The sequence below is a fragment of the Eschscholzia californica genome, unplaced genomic scaffold (genome assembly GCF_041429995.1).
Source record: "Eschscholzia californica isolate CP2 unplaced genomic scaffold, dmEscCali1.0.p SCAF_3, whole genome shotgun sequence".
Classification (NCBI taxonomy): domain Eukaryota; kingdom Viridiplantae; phylum Streptophyta; class Magnoliopsida; order Ranunculales; family Papaveraceae; genus Eschscholzia; species Eschscholzia californica.
In genome coordinates, this window is record NW_028238420.1 from 11,601,571 (window position 1) to 11,620,853 (window position 19,283).

Consider the following 19,283-nt stretch of genomic DNA (forward strand, 5'->3'; position numbering starts at 1 on the left):
TCAAATCATCTAAGGAGCTCCAGCTTTATTTCATATAAAATACAACCATGTCTACCCTGGGCAAGAAGTATAAGGGTCTTGGCTTGCACCCTGACATATGGGAGGCAAAAGCGCGCCGCACACTTACTGACTTAATCCTGAATCTTCCTAAAGATCTCAACCTGTAACATCCCAAGATTTCAAGTTAGATAAGGGACCATTTTGAAGGTAGACTAAGTCAAAACAGGGATTAAATTTGCAAACTGTGCAAATTTGGGGGGTATTTAGCAATCCGATGGGTATTTAGTGATCTGATCAAACCCAGGGACTAAACTGAAATTTGGGCTGTTTAAGTGAAGAAATCAGATTCGACCTTCTTCTCTATCCAACTCGTGTTCAAGTCTAGGGTTTGCTTTTGGGAGAAACTACTTTGCTAAATTGATGAAGGATGATAAAGAATTGAAGAGGGTTGATACCATGTACTTATTGAAGCTATAGGGTTGTCAACAATGGAGGTTGAAGGTAAAAGTTTTCTCTCTCTCTAAAATCCAATTTCTCCGTAATTTGGTTTTAATGGATATATTTGCTACGAATTTGTATTACTTTGGGAAGAAATTATGAACAAGTAAATCAAGAACAACTAAATCAAGTTAGTAATTGTTGTTTTGATGATTTTATTGGCTTGTTCTTAATTTTAGGGTTAAATGGTTAAATTTGGGGGTTTTCTGATTTTAGGGTTTGCATGAGTGAGAATTCATGTAGTATTAGTGTGATGCTTGATTTAAGAGTAATGGTTGAACCTAAAGATGAAAATGAGTCCGAAATTATCGATTTGCCCGGACTTCAGGTCGTAACAGTGTACTGTTTGGGCCCGTAGCTCGACCTAGAGAGCTCAAAAGCTTTTAGAGTCTTCCGCTAACTTGTAGCTCGTCTCGAGACGACTCCAGAATGGTATGGTAATAGTCGTTTCGTGTTCGGATGAGGGAGTTATGTCTGTTAGAGTGAACATCGAGCATTCGGGGAAGACTGATGCACTGCTGCGTCTATTTTGTTCGTTTCGAGGTTAAACACTTGGAATTTGGCCGAGAACTTAAAGTAACGAAATGTTAGAAATTGAATGACCTTTCCAGCGATGTGTGGTACGATCAAAACAAATCTAAATTGTGGTTGTTTCAAGGTTATCAGATTCGTTGGTACCTCTTGCGAATCGCGAGCTGGATCGCGCGTACCCTTTTAGGGTGCGTCCGCGTACCAGATCGCACCATCTAGCGAACTGTTCTTTAGAGAAGAAGAAATACATACCATGATTACTTGAAGGCTCCTAATCCTTTCGAAATATGAAACTTTTACAGAATGGTTAAAGAAAAAAAATGTAGAGTAATAGGAAGAAGAAGATAAAGTACAAAAACCCAATAACAAATCTTCACTTCTTCTTTCTATTACTCTATATTAGGTTTCTATTATCATAGTTTTCTTGAGAGAAGGAGAGAAAGAGAGAGTGAGTGAGAGCCAAAGTGGTCGGCTAGTTCTCTTTAGAATAGGGAATGCTCTTTTTTGTAGCCCATTATCTTTAGGGTTTCCAATATTTTCATCTTGATGGATTTTTGACCATCGGATTTGATTTTAGGGTTTTTATAACCTAAAACAGCAAGGACAACTCATATCTCTATTAAATCTCCATAAAAAGACAGCTCCCATCTCCACAGGATTTTCTATGTAGAATTTTAACTTTTAAATTAAATAATTTCCAAAAGATCATATATTGTTGTATTGAGAATCATTGAAAATTTAAGGAAGTTCTAATTGAAAAAAACGAATTTCTCTGTAAGATTTGTCAAAAAAATATTTAAAAATTTAGGGTCTTCTTATTAATTAGTAGGTACTAGAATGTTACAATTTCTAATTTCTAACCACTTAATTAATTCTTTCAACAAATAAAAAAAAATACTTAATTAATTAGAAACATCTCATTATTACCAATAAAATAAAAATCTTAAATAACAATTTCTAATTGAAATAACCTACTATTAACCAAGGACCCTTTTGCATGTAAACATATATATATATATGGATCACCTCCTACTTAGTTTATAAATTACTCATAGTTTTGTGTAGTTTTTTGGAGTGATTTACAAAGATGGTGTGTGGAAAAAAAAAGAACAAGAGATGATCATGATATTTCTTCATCTCACACACTAGATGTTGATCAAGAAGATATTGAAATTCATAATTTGGAAGAGAGTTCTGGTGAAGATGACCATTCTATTAATGCTAACAATAATTCATGTGCAAGAACCAACAATTCGAACAAACCAAGACAAAAAAAAGATGATTCAAATTCAAAAGAATCAAAACCATTGCATGATGAAGTTATTTTCAATGATAATAAATCTACAAATACGGGCGGTGGGTCAAAAAAATTGGTCTTGCAAACATTGTAAAGGTAATTTTACAAGTTCATATACTCGTATTTACGTTCACTTCTTTGGTCCTCCAGTAGGCAAAAAAGCTGATAGCAAACGATGTAATGTTTTGATGAGCAATCGATCTTTATATGAGAAAGTGCGTCAAAAATCAATTGAAGCGAAAAAAAAGAAATTTCTTCGTCACTAAAAAGTTCACTCTTACAAAACCAAAACAAGTATTTTCAGGACCACGAAAGTGCATTCAAAATAATGGATAGAGACGAGGTTGATATGAAAATCATGAAAGGACTGTGTGCAAATGGAATTCCTTTTAATGTTCTTAGAAATCCTCAATTTCAGATGATTACAACAATAAGTTGAGGGCCTAAGGATTACAAGGCTCCATTATATGAATAGGCAATAACTACTTTGTTAGATGAGTGTAGAAGAAATGTTGAAACGGATATGACACCTGTCAAGGATACATGGTATTCCCATGGAGTTTCAATTGTTTCAGATGGTTGGATTAATGTTAAACACCAACCATTGATTAACATCATTGCAGTAAATAACCTAGGCGCCATTTTCTTATATGCTCAAGATTTTGAAAGAACAGAAAAAACTGGTTTAGCAATTTCAGAGTTCTTACTTGAAGCAATTGAAACAGTAGGTTCATCTAACGTATTGCAAGTTGTTACTGATAATGCAGCAAATTACAAGCATGCTGGTAAAGAAGTTCAGAAGGTACACAAACACATTTTTTGGTCTCCTTGTGTTGTTGACACTTTAAATCTTATTTTCAAAGATACTGCGAAAGAGTTTACATGGTTTATAAATACTTATAGAAGTGGAAAGAATATTGTGAAATACTTTCTTAACCACACACATGCTTTAGCTTTATTTAGGAATCATTCCAAATTAGAACTTCTTAAAGTGGCAAAAACTAGGTTTGCTTCACATTATATTTTGTTGAAGCGACTTGTCGATTGTAGAGAAGCTCTTGCAACTACTATTGTTGTTAGAACATGGAAAGTATGGTAAAAAGTGGAGATAAACACAATCGGAAAATGGGAGAATTAGTTACAAATACAGTTATTAGTGAAGAATTTTGGGATGATGTGGACCATATACTAAGCATTACAAAACCAATATATTTCTTAATCAAGTTTTGTGATGGAGAAGGTCAAAAAGTGGGTGAAATTTATGAAAGAATGAACAATATGCTTGGTGAAATAAAAGATATTTATGTGTGAAGGAAAACATGCCGATAAATATCCTGAAATCAAAAGTATTGTGCTTAAGAGGTGGGAAAAAATGAATATTCCATTGCATTGTCTTGGATTTGCACTAACCCCAAGGTATTATGATTCTCTCTATCTTGCTACACCTGCCCCAGGTGGTACAACAAGAAAATCTCCAAATCAAGACAAAGAGGTAACAATGGGGGGTTTGGAAGCATTTGATAGAATATCATAAGATGTTAATGAATCAAAAGAATTGCGGGAGGAATTTGCGAGATTTCACTTAAGAAAAGCTATATATGCCATGATGTCTGCCCAAACTGATGCTGTAACAATGAATGCAATTGATTGGTGGTGCACATATGGTTCAGAAACTCTAAAATTGGCTCAAGTAGCTAAAAAGGTAAAATTTTATTAGTATTTATTATTTTTCTGCTATTATTTTCATAGTTTTTAAATATTTATATTTTTATTTTGAAGGTATTGGCTCATCCAATTACTAGCTCGTCTGTCGAAAGGAATTGGAGCACATATTCATTTATACATAGTGTGAAGATAAATAGGTTGAATTCTACGAGAGCTGATAATTTGGTTTGCATTCATTCCAATATTCGTCTTCAATCACGTTTTACTAAGGGTTATAAGGAAGGCCCTTACAAAAAGTGGGACATCAATCTTGAACACACACACACACACACACCTAGATGACTCAATTATCAGACTAGAGGATATGCGTTGGAGTTCCTTAGAAGATGATCAAGTTCATGATGATAATGAAGAAGATAATACACCATCTAACACTTCAAGCACATCAAAGTTTGCAAAAGGAAGCAGTTCAAAAGACAAAGGCAAAGGAAAGATGAATTAATATTAGTAATTTAGTAATATTTCTTCTGGATTTTGAGTTTTAAGTTTTTCCAAGTAATTTCTATTTTATGAATTTATTTTTATGTTTTAAGTAATATGACTATTTTGAGTAATTAGTTGTTTCATCCCTTATGAGTTTTGAAATATTTATGTCTATGACTCTATAATTAAATTTTGGAATATCTTATTAAGGTAACGAATCGAAATTTTATATTAAGCAAATTATGTACCGAATTAGCGTACCGGAGAGGTATATCCCCAACGTACCAGATACAGTCTAATAGGCGTACCGCGTATCCGTTTTCGTACCGCGTACCGGAATGTACCGAGAATCTGGTAACTTTGGGTTGTTTTGGATCTAAGACAGAAAAGAGTCACACGTGGGTCCTTCCGATGTTAAGCGGGTTGGATTTGGGTTTTAAGTGTTTTATGCATTGAGTTCTTTTGACTCTTGTTTTATGGCAATGTCCTTGTTGGAATATCCAACATTTATGTTTACTTTATTTGTTTTTGTCAGAGGGGGAGCCGAAACGAGTGTAGAGCGAGTTGCTCGAGCCAAAGCGGAGGACGACGAAATTCTAAGTCGCTAGGTAGGGGTGATCTCTTGTTTTCTTTTATATTATTGTCTAGATTCATTCTAGAAGTAGGAGATATGCATGCATCACTATGTATAGATGGTAGGTGATCATATATGCATGATTTAAACCCTTGGTTTCAATGAAAGTTGTATCGTTGGTTGTGATTATTGATTATTGATGGTGTTAATGATTTATACTCGGATTTCGATGAGATTTGTGAACTTGATGCGATGGTTTTGTGTATGCAAACATGTCCTACGAATGATTTCTAGATAAATGGTTTTTGAAACGGATTGTGATAATCGATGTTTTGCAAACGTATTGATTTCGTATGCTGTATGTGATTGGTGAAGTGGCCTGAGACGAGTCATGAAGCTCTTGGCAGTTGTAGTGCTCCACTCTCTGGCCAGGATTCTCGTTTAGGTTGGACTCTCGGGGCTCAGGGATTTGCTACCCTTGACCGCTCGACTGGACTGTAACCTGTTTGTTCTTACCCTCGGGGCTGAGGGGTTGTACACCTCAAACCGCTCGACTGGTTTGGTGATTGGGATCCCTCTGCACGTTATGATATGACTCTTGGTTATGCCACTTCTGTGTGTGATAAGATAAGTAATGTTTTAAAAAGCCTATCTCAGTCGAGGGTGTAACGGGCGAGTTCCGAATCTGCTGAGATTGTGGGTGAAGGACGTTTTTACAAGAAAATAGTATTATTTCGGCTTTTGACACAATAAATGCTTTTCCAAAACCAGAAGAAATAGTTGCATGTTAGGGTACTGATGAGAATATGCTTTTCGTCCCAACACGAATATTGGAGGAACGACCTGACTATTCGACTTCGGTGAAGCTAAAACGTATCTAGTTAAGCTAGGTGTGTATATTTATCACGAGGTTAGCTTTTCAATGACTGTGGAGTCGCCTAGTGGGAGAGGGCGGTAAGCCACTTTCTCGAGAGAATTTGAGTACCTTGGTTAGTGCCGGTATGGGACGGTACTAGCCAAAGTACTATAGAATTCTCTGGGTAACTTCCTGTTAATTGAGAGGCTTACCATGGGTGGGCAGTTAAGTCTGTTATTGTATGCTTGAAGTAGGATTGATATATTTATATGTGTGCATGTTTTACTTGCGAAAAAGGATTTTGTCATAGTTTTGTTTTGGGACTCCTCTACCAGTTTAACTCGTGTCGGTGAGTTACTGACCCCCTACCAGTTCTTAGTGTGCAAGTACTTCTTTAGTAGTCTGGTTAGAATCATCTGCAGTGGCAGGGATAGCAGATGGATTGCAGTGGTTGTGGCGGGGCGCCACTTTGGTGTTATTTCTTTTCACTTTGATTTTCTTTAGTTTCAAGTTATACTTTTATTCATGGAGAACCATATAACATATACATGTATCACATAGGTTGTATAAGGATGTATGAATTTGTGCTGGATGAGTTAAGTGAGTTCTGGTGGTTCGGTTTTGAACCAGAGTTTGTTAGAATAATTTTGTTTTATTTTAGCTTCCGTTGTGTTTGGGTATGCGAATGTATGATTTGCATGACAAGTTTTACAGGTGCGATCGGTTCGATTTACAAAGGAGATGCTGCCGAATTTTCGGCTTGTCTGTGAATTGCCGGGCGTGCTCGTGCCTATTTATGGGGTACGGGGCGTCACAAGTGGTATCAGAGCATGAGTTCTGGTGTCCGATAAGTGGTGTATAATGTAGAGCTGTGATTGGTCTGGACTTTAGGAAAAGATAAAAATGGTCAAGACTATGTGTCTAAAAGCTTCAAGATTAAAAACTACGAAGAGTAAAAGATGTTATGTTCGATGTTTTCTTGGATTCTCCTTATTTTTTTCGTTTTACTCGCAAAAGGAAGACCCCGGGACGTGTTGTGATTGTTTCCTTCAGTGTGGTTTAAGATGTGGTTAGAGACGATTACGATTCGTGAGAATGATAATTGGTGTAAATTGGATGACAGTTTCTAGTGATGGAGAAAAGTTGTGTATCGAGACAATTAAGACTAGTGAAGAAAGGGCAACTTGGTCATAAGAGTTGGGTTTGAGATCAACATGATGCTGGGGTCCACGAAGTTTTTACAGACAAAAACTAAGACTGCATGGGATGACAGACAAGATTAGTCAGACATAGTTAGTCAGGGGATTTGGTGGGAAACTTTTGGACTAGTAAATCTCATCTGGATCGGGGAAAGACCAAATACGACCAAATTGCAAACATCAAGTGAATTTGGTACATGGTGGTATGAAAGGTGATAGTGTTAGCTAGAATATATGGAAAGCAGAGAAAGTAAGTTTCGCATTGAGACACATTATGGTTATCAAAGGACCGATTAGTGACTTAGTGAGGTGATACAGTTCAAAACTTTAGGAAACAAATATGGTTTAGAGAAAGTTATCTTTCGAAGGAGGCCAAAAGAGAAGAAGAGAACTTTGAGGAATTCGTAAGCTGAGAGCGAGAAATGTGAAAATCAGGTCTTCTTATAAGAATCAGACAAGTGAAACGAATGGTTACAAATTTTAACAGGACAAATGTACATATCAGTTCAGTCGGAACAAGGATAGAGAAATCAGTAAGGTAATTTTGTGAACAGATAAACTAAAAGAGTGTCAACGAGTTAAGGAAATCCAGGGTAACAAAGTGTGGTAGCAATCAGGACAACAATAGTTACTTCTTGGAGACAAAATAGTTAAGGATGCAAACATGGTTAACTTGGTCAATAGTGATGGAGTTGTGGTAAAATCTTATGAGCTTAAGTCACTCAAGCTGGTGATTCTCATATGAAGGCATTGCCAGGAGTAGCTAACCTAGGCGAACCAATATTATGGGAAATGCCCTCGAGTAGCGAAGAAGCTACAGATTGAACCACATGGAAAGTTTAATGACCAAATGACATTTTGAAGCATCATACAACCTGGATAATACAATAAAGGGCTTACAAGATGAATAGTTGTAAAGAGCTCAGACATGCAGATAAGTGAAAATTATAATGATGACAAGACATAAGATTTGTTAGATTATATGCCCAAGTAGTAGAGGCTACTCAAGGAAGTTATCAAGACAAGTAAATTGGTTATGACAACAAAAGAGCGTGTAAGAGAATCTCATCAGATCTTCAGTTATTCGATGGTACAATATTGAAGGATAAGGATATCTGACAATAAGTAGAGTTAGGAATAACTCGACAAATAGAGACTAGTTTTGATTGTGATGTAGATTTTAAACACAATAAATTCAGGAAATGGTAGATTGAGGGTTCATCAGACCTATTAATTCTCTATGGGGGCGTACCGAGGAACAAGGAAATTCCGTTGGTAATAATTCTATGGAGGCACAACAACATCGAAGAATCAACATGGGAGAAGGAGACAGAAATGCAAGAAGACCCAAAACTCTTCAAAGGTTAAGATGCCCGGAGAATGTAAGGGTGGTGAGAGATACGGTGTTAAAATTTTGAGGTCTTAGATGGTAAAGAAAAAATCGAGTATGTTAGCTGAATCAGCTCATGAGTACGGCATCAAGAGAAGCGCTTAGAGGATCTTTCGATATAGTCAAAAGTTTACGAATATAATGTGGAGTAATAAAGAAGAGTTGCGGCATGGGTTGGTAAGTCGTGAAAGGAAAATGAGTCGATTTAAGAGGTTCATTGGGAGAAAGTGAGAGGTAATCCAAATTTCGAGGACGAAATTTCTTTTAAGGGGGGAAGATTGTAACATCCCAAGATTTCAAGTTAGATAAGGGACCATTTTGAAGGTAGACTAAGTCAAAACAGGGGTTAAATTTGCAAACTGTGCAAATTTGGGGGGTATTTTGTAATCCGTCAAACCCAGGGACTAAATTGAAATTTGGGCTGTTTGAGTGAAGAAATCAGATTCGACCTTCTTCTCTATCCAACTCGTGTTCAAGTGTAGGGTTTGCTTTTGGGAGAAATTACTTTGCTAAATTGATGAAGGATGATAAAAAATTGAAGAGGGTTGACTACTATGTGGTTATTGAAGCTATATGGTTGTCAAAAATGGAGGTTGAAGGTGAACGTTTTCTTTCTCTCTCTAAAATCCAAGTTCTTCGTAATTTAGTTTTAATGGATATATTTGCTTCGAATTTGTATTACTTTGGGAAGAAATTATGAAGAAGTAAATCAAGAACAACTAAATCAAGTTAGTAATTGTTGTTTTGATGATTTTATTGGCTTGTTCTTAATTTCAGGGTTCAATGGTTAAATTTGGGGGTTTTCTGATTTTAGGGTTTGCATGAGTGAGAATTCATGTAGTATTAGTGTGATGCTTGATTTAAGAGTAATGGTTGAACCTAAAAATGAAAATGAGTCTGAAATTATCGATTTGTACGGATTTCAGGTTGTAACAGTGTATTGTTTGGGTCCCTAGCTCGACCTAGAGAGCTCAGAAGCTTTTAGAGTCTTCCGCTAACTTGTAGCTCGTCTCAAGACGATTCCCAAATGGTATGGACCATGGTAATAGTCATTTCGGGTTCGGATGAGGGAGTTATGGACAACGAGCATTCGGGGAAGACTGATGCACTGCTGCGTGTATTTTGTTCGTTTCGAGGTTATACACTTGGAATTTGGCCGAGACCTTAAAGTAACGGAATGTTAGAAATTGAATGAATTTTCCAGCGATGAATGGTTCGATCGAAACGAATCTAAATTGTGGTTGTTTCGGATCTAGGACAGAAAAGAGTCACACGTGGGTTCTTCCGATGTTAAGCGAGTTGGATTTAGGTTTTTAAGTGTTTTATGCTTTGCGCTCTTTTGACTCTTGTTTTATGGAAATGTCCTTGTTGGAATTTCCAACATTTATGTTTACTTTATTTTTTTTTTGTCAGAAGGGGAGCCGAAACGAGTGTAGAACGAGTTGCTCGAGCCAAAGCGGGGGACGATGGAGTCCTAAGTCGCTAGGTAGGGGTGATCTCTTGTTTTCTTTTATATTATTGTCTAGATTAATTCTAAAAGTATGAGATATGGATGCATCACTATGTGTAGATGGTAGGTGATCATATATGCATGATTTAAACCCTTGATTTCAATGAAAGTTGTATCGTTGGTTGTGATTATTGATTATTGATGGTGTTAATGATTTATACTCGGATTTTGATGAGATTTGTATCGGGAACTTGATGCGATGGTTTTATATATGCAAACATGTCCTACGAATGATTTCTAGAGAAATGGTTTTTGAAACGGATTGTGATAATCGATGTTTTGCAAACGTATTGATTTCGTATGTTGTATGTGATTGGTGAAGTGGACTGAGACGAGTCATGAAGGTCTTGGCAGTTGTAGTGCTCCACTCTCTGGCCAGGATTCTCGTTTAGGTTGGACTCTCGGGGCTCAGGGATTTGCTACCCTTGACCGCTCGATTGGACTGCAAGCCTGTTTGTTCTTACCCTCGGGGCTCAAGGGTTGTACACCTCAGACCGCCCGACTGGTTTGGTGATTGGGATCGCTCTGCACGTTATGATATGACTCTTGGTTGTGTCACTTCTGTGTGTGATAAGATTAGTAATGTTATAAAAAGCTATCTCAGTCGAGGGTGTAATGGGCGAGTTCCCAAATCTGCTGAGATTGTGGGTGAAGGATGTTTTAACAAGAAAAGAGTATTATTTTGGCTTTTGACACAATAAATGCTTTTCCAAAATCAGAAGAAATAGTTGCATGCTAGGGTATTGATGAGAATATGCTTTTCGTCCCAACATGAATATTGGAGGGACGGCCTGACTATTCGACTTCGGTGAAGCTAAAACGTATCTAGTTAAGCTATGTGTATATATTTATCACGAGGTTAGCTTTTCAATGACTGTGGAGTCGCCTAGTTGAAGAGGGGCTTACCTACCTAGGGGTAAGCCACTTTCTCGAGAGAATTTGAGTACCTTGGTTAGTGCCGGTATGGGACGGTACTAGCCAAAGTACTATAGAATTCTCTGGGTAACTCCCTGTTAGTTGAGAGGAATACCATGGGTGGGCAGTTAAGTCTGCTATTGTATACTAGCAGTAGGATTGATATATATTTATATGTGTGCGTGTTTTACTTGCGAAAAAGGGTTTTATCATAGTTTTGGTTTGGGACTCCTCTACCAGTTTAACTCGTGTCGGTGAGTTACCGACCCCATACCAGTTCTTAGTGTGCAGGTACTTCTTTAGTAGTCTGGTTAGAATCATCTGCAGTGGCAGGGATAGTAGATGGATTGCAGTGGTTGTGGCGGGGTGCCACTTTGGTGTTATTTCTTTTCACTTTGGTTTTCTTTAGTTTCAAGTTATACTTTTATTCACGGAGAACGGCCTTATAATATATACATGTATCACATAGGTTGTATAAGGATGTATGGATTTGTGCAGGATGAGTTAAGTGAGTTCTGGTGGTTCCGTTTTGAACTAGAGTTTGTTAGAATAATTATGTTTCATTTTAGCTTCCGTTGTGTTTGGGTATTCGAATGTATGGTTTGCATGACAGGTTTTACAGGTGCGACCGGTTCGATTTACAGAGGAGATGCTGCCGAATTTTCGGCTTTTCTGAACTGTCGGGGCGTGCTCGTGTCTATTTATGGGGTACGGGGCGTCACACACCCGGCTACGATCCTAAGTGTTTAATTAACTTGGGTTTCAAGAGTCTCAAAGGAGAAAACGTCTCCTAGATTATCTATCAACTCGACATGATATCTACGAAGTATTCTTGAACAAAGGAACTTCTAATCATCCTAGACATGAGATAAACTCAAAAGGAAACCCTTACTGCAGAAGAATAGTCTTAGAACGGTGGATCAAAACCGATTCATCCCAACCCTCTATCACAGTCTGTCCTAAGCAACCTATAAAATAGCACCTCATCACCTTGACCAAGGTAAGCTCATTACGTTCCACAAGGGTCACTCAGTACTCATTCTTTAACTGCAAAGGGCAATCTAATTGTCGAAGAGGTTTCTGAACTCTTTGAAGGTGTTCCCCCAGGTTTCTAGGAGCGAGGAACGGGAATTAGAAAAAAGCAGTATCGTTCATCCAGATGAAATATCATTCAATCAGATGATCCAACATCAAGGTCTCTATTTCCTGACTAATAACTGGAAGTGACATTTTTCGACATCAACAGTAATTATAAAGATTGTGTGTAATACATTTATGTACATTTGTAACTTGTCAGAAAAAAAATGGTTGCATGTTTCCAATACTCGAGTTATAAGAGGTCCTACGAAGAAATTCCTTCACTTGTTTTATGTTCTATTTGGGGATTTTTTGGGTTGCACCCTCCCCACTGTTCAATGATGTTTACCCCCTTTTATGTCCTTTTAGGTTAGTTCTCACATACAAAAGTCGTGAAAGACCATTATTTTTCTTCCCAATGTTTAAATCTATTTAATTATTGTTTATTTATCTTTTGTTGTTTATTTCTAAACATATTTTTTTGTATATTAATTATCATCGTAATTTGTCTAATTTTTAATTAAATTCTGTACTTAAGAGTAATATGATTTCAAAGAAAATTGTAGTTCGCTAGTTGACGATGTGCTTTGTGCTCAACTATTTTCAATTAATTTCTTTGTTTTCAATTAACAATTTGCGTTTTCAAAATTATCCCTTGGCCTTTCAAAAGAAACTTAACTATTTGTTCGACAATTACATGTATAGTCAATCAATTGAATTCACACTAAAATTTGTCTTATGCAAACTAGTCATATGAATTTCTTTCTTACTGTTTTAACTTATTGTCAGCTATGTCTGACGCAAAATCTCGGCTCAACCCTTCATTTATTATACATCAATTATACTTTGTACTATATAATGTATTTGTGTTAATAATTTTCGTACTTTAGTCATTGTTTTTGTAAAGTTTTATCTTTTGCGCATATGAGTTTTTGAAAAATCTCAAACCTTGGATCCACCACTCCATGGCCCATACTCAGTTACTGAATTAATATTGGTAGCCATATTAAACTTACTAGGGGGATTTGTTTAGACCCCTTTTCTATATATAAATTGCTGGTTGGACCCCCTTTTTCTAGTTTTGCACTTCAAACTCTTTTTTTTTTGAAAAAAGAAAATGTTAAATATAACAGTTGCAAAGTGTTTTGGACTAGAGGTGTACTCGAGTCGAGCTTTTAACGAGATGCTCGAGCTTGGCTTGACTATTGATCGTGCTCGACTCGAAGATCAGGGACGGAATCAGGATCAAAGATCAAGGGGGGCAATGTAGACTAATCGATATCCTTGATTTAAATGTAAGAGAAAATTGATTGTATACCCTTTTCAAACACACATAGAGAAGTCTTGAAACATATAAAATAAAACGCGGTCACGTGGTGTCGAACACAGGTCACCTGGGTTAAAAACAGAAAGTTCTTCCAAGAAGCTACTAGCAGTTACTGTTATCTAATAGATATTATGTGTATTAATAGGCAATGTTTGTGAATCATAGTTATAGTAGATTGTAGTGGAGGCCGCTACGGCCTCCACTACAATCTTAGTGTGGTTCCGTCCCTGTCAAAGATTAACGAGTACCAGCTTAACACAAGTCCAAAATCATGCTCATTTATGTAAACAAGCCGAGCTTGATTATTCTTTAGTGTATCTCGGGCTACTCGTGAACAACTCGTTTGACATACAATCTATATTAGTGTAGTACATAATTACGTATTAGTATTGAAACTTGTACATGAAATATCAACTGTTAAAAGATTATTGGAATATGAATCATTATTCATTATTGTTGTATGTGAGTATTTTGATAATTTAGGAAGTTGTTTTAATTTGAAGTATTTTGATAAACGAGAATAAACAATGCGAGCTCGAACTCTTTCAAAATATACAAGTCGAGCTCGAGAAAATGGATAGTTACCCGACCGAGCTCGAGCAAACAGTCAAAGACACTAGCCGATATTGAACATCTTACTACTCGCATCGGCTCGACCCGTGTACACCCCTACTTTTGACTATTTTATCCTTCTTCTTCATGATGTTATTAACCAACTCGACTGTGAACTTCAACAAGCACAATTACAGTTAACCACCACCACCACCAGAAACCACCCCACCACGGTGAACCACCGCACCACCAAAGCTATAACACCAATTCTACGCATAAAATTGAGAATCTATCACACATGTTTCAATCCCTAATTTGAAGTCATACAGTTAACCGCGACTTCCTTATCTCTCAAATATCAAATCTTCCCTCTCTCTTCTCTTTCTCCCTCTAGAATTGGGTGCGATCCCTAATGTAGTGAACCCTAGAATTTACCAAACTATGTTGCCGAAATTCGATGAAACTATATTGAGGATCTTCTCAGTAAATGTCGTTTTCAGCCCATACTTCATAAATTTCATCTATGAGCTCTATAATTGAAGGCACCAAAATCTTTACCCTTAGAAGAAGTCATACTATATAAACTAATCAGCTTATGAACTATCAAATTTTTTCTTTAAAGAGCTGAAATAACAAAATCAAACGCACCAATTATGAAGTCTAGAACAAATTTATACAGTAAATCTCAATTTCACTGCTAACGCTTCATCACCAATGGAATTATTCAAAACACAAGCAAGATATACTCCCTCCATCCCAAAATGAGTGACCTATTTTGAAAACCCTACGTTTTAAGGGAACATCATTAATTAGAGTCCGTATTTGAAAAATAACATGATTTTTTCAATTGTGCCCTCATTAACTTTTTTACAATACAATAAAAAAGTTTAACTTACTTCTAAATAAAGTTGTCATTAAATTTATAACAATGGGTATTATTAGAAAGGGCGAAAAATTCTTTTCCTTATTTTTAGGAATGGGACACTAAAATGGGATAACCCAAAAAAGAAATTAGGTCATTCAATTTGAGATACAGGGAGTACCAGATAATATCAGTCACCCGGGGTCCTAAAATGACTAAATTATAAAACCCAGAAGAAGAAAGAATCAGATTCGATCAAACTCGATTGAAGATGCTGCTGAAATTTCATTCACATTTTAGTGGATGCTGCCAAAATTTCACTCATATGATGGACAAGTTTTTAGTGTGGATGCAAACTTATAAATTAGGGAGCCCAAACTGTAATACTATGTAAGTTTAAAGTAGGAATTTTTTTAAGTATAACTTCGGAGATGGAATATTACTGGAGTATTCCGCCAAAAGAGAATCCAAAGTGCAACACTAGAAAAAGGGGATCCAAACAACAAGTCAATTATAGAAAAAAAGGTTCAACCGACAAATCTCCCAACTTACTACTTTAAATTATGAAATTATTCCCTTTGGGACGTTGGTGTGCTTGGAATTACCTTGGCTCCTTACCAATTTAACCCCCTTTAGTTTGGCCTCTTTAAACTTACCAATTGATTCCTCCTGTTTTTAAAAGCTACCACTAAATCCCTCACTTAAGTTTCACGTGAGAATATATATTCTTTTCCATTTTTTTAGTTTTTTTTTTCTCTCGAGTATGTCATATATCGCTATTACATTAAGAAAATAGAACAAACTCAAATTATTTATGTCGTTGAAGTATTATTTTATAATACGATTGACTCATCAGGTGGAAAAAACAGACATTATAGGATCATCTTTAAAGATCATAAGGTTCTTAAGAAACTAATCCCTAAAGGTCGTGTAAGAGTAAGGCACAAAGCCAAAATATCGTCTAAGAACTACCTTTACTTTTCACACGTATAATTACGTAGGAAAACAAGGAAATAAACCAAGCTCCCTAAAACTTAAAGAGAAAATGACTGCTTGGAGTGAAAATATTATCATAATAACCAAAAAAGCCATCATCTTTTTTTATTAACTATAAATTATCAAAATATTAAAACTAATAACAAGTTAAGTTTAAAATAATATGAATAATTGTTAATCAGGTCATTTTCTATTTTTTTTTGTTCCCGAAATACCCTTACAACCTTAAGTCTACTCTCTCTACTCAGTGATTTTTAGGGCTTTTCCTTCTTCATCATCTTCTTCATTGATATTGTTTCGATGTTTCTTTCTTTTCTTCGAATCTTCTTCTTCTTCGGTTTGTTTCATCACGAACATTATTGAACTCTAATTTAACCATCAAAAAAAAAACCCTAAAACCATTATAGAAAAACAGTGCAGATTCTGGAACTACATTTAGCTTTGACAGTAGATGATAACTCGCACACGCAGATCATATAGTGTGTCATCTTCTTCTTCTTCTTCTTCTTCTTCTTTAATGCTGCTTCGATGTTTCTTCTTTTCTTCGAATCTTCTTCTTCTTCAGGTTGCTTCATCACCAACATTATTGAACTATAATTTACTGCATCAAGATTTAATGATGCCATGTTCCTTGATTCTAAGATCTTTTTTCAATTTATCGTAAGATAGTGAAAGATGGTGTAAACTGGAATTGTGTATGTGGATCAATGTCACTTTTAATGAAGTACAGATGTTTGATAAAATGACTGAGAGAAAAACAATGTCACTTTTAATGCAGTACAGATGTTTGATAAAATGCAGCTACAGGGAATTGAGGTTCGTTCTGTGCTATCCTAACTAGCTAATTAGAATTGGAACTTAAATCTAACTTTATCTTTCTGCAGATAGGTGCTCATGTTGGCAATGTAAATGATTTAGCATTCTGTCATCCAGACAAACAACTATGCTTGGTTACATGTGGAGATGACAAACTGATAAAGGTAGAACAAAAAAATAAGACCATTCTTCGTTAAACTGTGCGTACTTTTCTCATCTCTACATGCATTTAACAAGTTAGAAGTATGTATAAACGGGTTTGGAATTTGGCTGGACATAGGCTCTATAACTTCGAAGGTCATCAAGCGCTTGTTTATTCCGTATTGCCTTATTGTAAAGAGAGCATACATGTAACAACACACTAACTCTACACTTCCGCTTTGTAGTGATAATTCTTTTCATTTGGCCATAATTCAGTTTTATCATAACCCCCATACCATGAAGTAGAGTTGTATTAAGAAAAGTAGATGGAAATGGACAAGTGTATCAATCCTATCGTCGAACGTCCTTATTATGTTGTTCCAACAAACATGTCTAAGTGGTCGTCTACTTTTGTAGGTTCATAGTTCATTTTTTCAACTGCAGTCGACGGAAAAGTAAAGCCTGGCTGTATGTCGACGTGGGTTCTAGAGTTGACTATGACGCTACTGGAATGTGGTGCACAAAGATGCTCTATAGTACTGATGGCAGTAGGTTAGTGATATAAAAAAATTGACCATTTTCTATTCCCTAGACATGTTAAGTTTCCTTGTAGAATATATGCTTTTGCAAATATATATGTAGAATATAATATGTTATATGTTTCTTCTCTTATATTAGAAATACATGTGTAATTGTGCTCATACTGTATTTCTTGTTACTAGTGGTAGATACCTATTTCAGGAAAACATTAAACAAAAGAACAAGGAGACAAAAATTATATGCATAATCATTGTTGCCTTTCATGAATTTCAGGTTGTTCTCTCGTGGGACAAGTAAATATGGATATTCTTTCCTAGTTGAACGGAACGAGAGTGACAGAGCAATAAAGAGGGCTTTAGAAAGACAACAACGGGCATTGTTCAATTTATATGATGAATGACAAAATCAATTCCAAACTTAAGATTTCGTAGACACGTAAACTAATGGGTTATGGGTTGGTATAGCATCAATAGGGATAGTAAATTTTCTGCACTATTAAGCTTCTGACATTTTTTTTTTCATGTGTTCCATTCAATGATGTCAACAGATTGGTGAAATATTTGTCTGAGAAATGGTTTTTTCATGTTTTCAATTCAAAGATGCCAAGAGAAGACTTGTAAAACTTTTTATTCAAGGACAGTGGGCAAAGTGTTTAAGTTTCATATCTTTTTCCTTTCATGTGTTGATAATGTCTTCGTGCAACTCTGGTTTCAATTTCTATGTATAAAAAGATTATACGTGATGACCTATTGTATTCATGACATGGTTGCACAGATTGTATGTGTTTAAGTGTCATCTTATGCACAAGCTTAATAGTGCAGAGATTGCTTTTGGTGATTTTACAAACGTGATATGAAGAGGTTTCAAACTAATTTGCAGGAACTTGCGAACCCCGGTTGTAGGTTTAAATCGAATTTGCAAACTCAGTTAGCAATATCTCAAATGCAAACACAGTTGATAATATCGCAGATGCAAACTCAGTTTGGAATCTATATTATGCAAACACATGTTTGCAGATCAGATTGTTGCAAACACGTTTGCATAACAGATTGTTGCAAACACGTTTGCATAGCAGATTTTTTTAAACACGTTTGCATAACAGATTTTTGCAAACACGTTTGCATAACAAATTTTTGCAAACACGTTTGCATAACAGATTGTTGCAAACACATTTGCAGAAAAACGTCAAGGAAAAAAACGCCGTTTTTTTCTGGGTTTTTTTTTTGAAAAAAAAGTATTGAAAGTGGATCTTGTTAGAAAGCTAATGAAAAATCATTTATAAATATATAATTTTTATAGAAATCCGACATCTCAAACAAAAGTTATATCGATTTAAAGTTTAAAGAAAAATAAAAGAATTTAGTTACACAAAATGACAAAAAGGGGTATTTTAGTATTTACACTCTTTTTGACCTGAATAATAATTCTCAAATGTTTTGTGCTTTTCTACTCATTTTCAATATTATTTTGACCTTTCTAGAAATTACCTCAAACTTAAACCTCATGACTTTTTAGTATTTTTAGAGGTATGCAAAACCAACTGAACTACATGCCTAATTTGGGTACACACATAGCTTATATTATGAGTTTTTCTATAAGCCCATAAATAAAAGGGCTTTTTAAAAATCTGTTTGAGTCGTTTGGTACGCTACATAAAAAGTGTTTTTATATCTTAAAAAGCAAGGTATGACATTTGGTAAAAAATGTAATCTTCGTATTGTAGTTATCAAACAATATGCTTATATCATTACATTAATAAAAAATTTATAAACATTAAATACTAAAATAAAATAATAGAATTTTTGTAATTTTCATAAACACATAAAGATCAAAATTTGAGCCTAGTGCAGTGGTGATAGTGCTCAATGGTGATGGACGTGTTATGGTGATGCTCAATGGTGGCGGAGTTATGGTAGTGATGGCGGTTGTAGAATGGAGGGGGTATTGGTGGTTAGGGGGTAAAGTTGCAACAACGGTAGTAAAATGAGGTTGGTGGAGGTGGTATAGTGTGGTGGTGGAGTGGTCGATTTGTGGCGATGGTGGTGAAGTGGTTG

General features: G+C 35.8%; 1 pseudogene across 1 annotated transcript; it reads left to right on the forward strand.

The window, feature by feature from the left end:
• Positions 1 to 769: 769 nt before the first annotated feature.
• On the forward strand, positions 770 to 4,504 carry LOC147548414 (uncharacterized; annotated as a pseudogene). The gene is made up of 3 exons (XR_015236728.1): positions 770 to 826; positions 2,631 to 4,028; positions 4,106 to 4,504. The product of XR_015236728.1 is annotated as an uncharacterized LOC147548414 (transcript).
• The last annotated feature ends 14,779 nt before the right edge of the window (positions 4,505 to 19,283 follow it).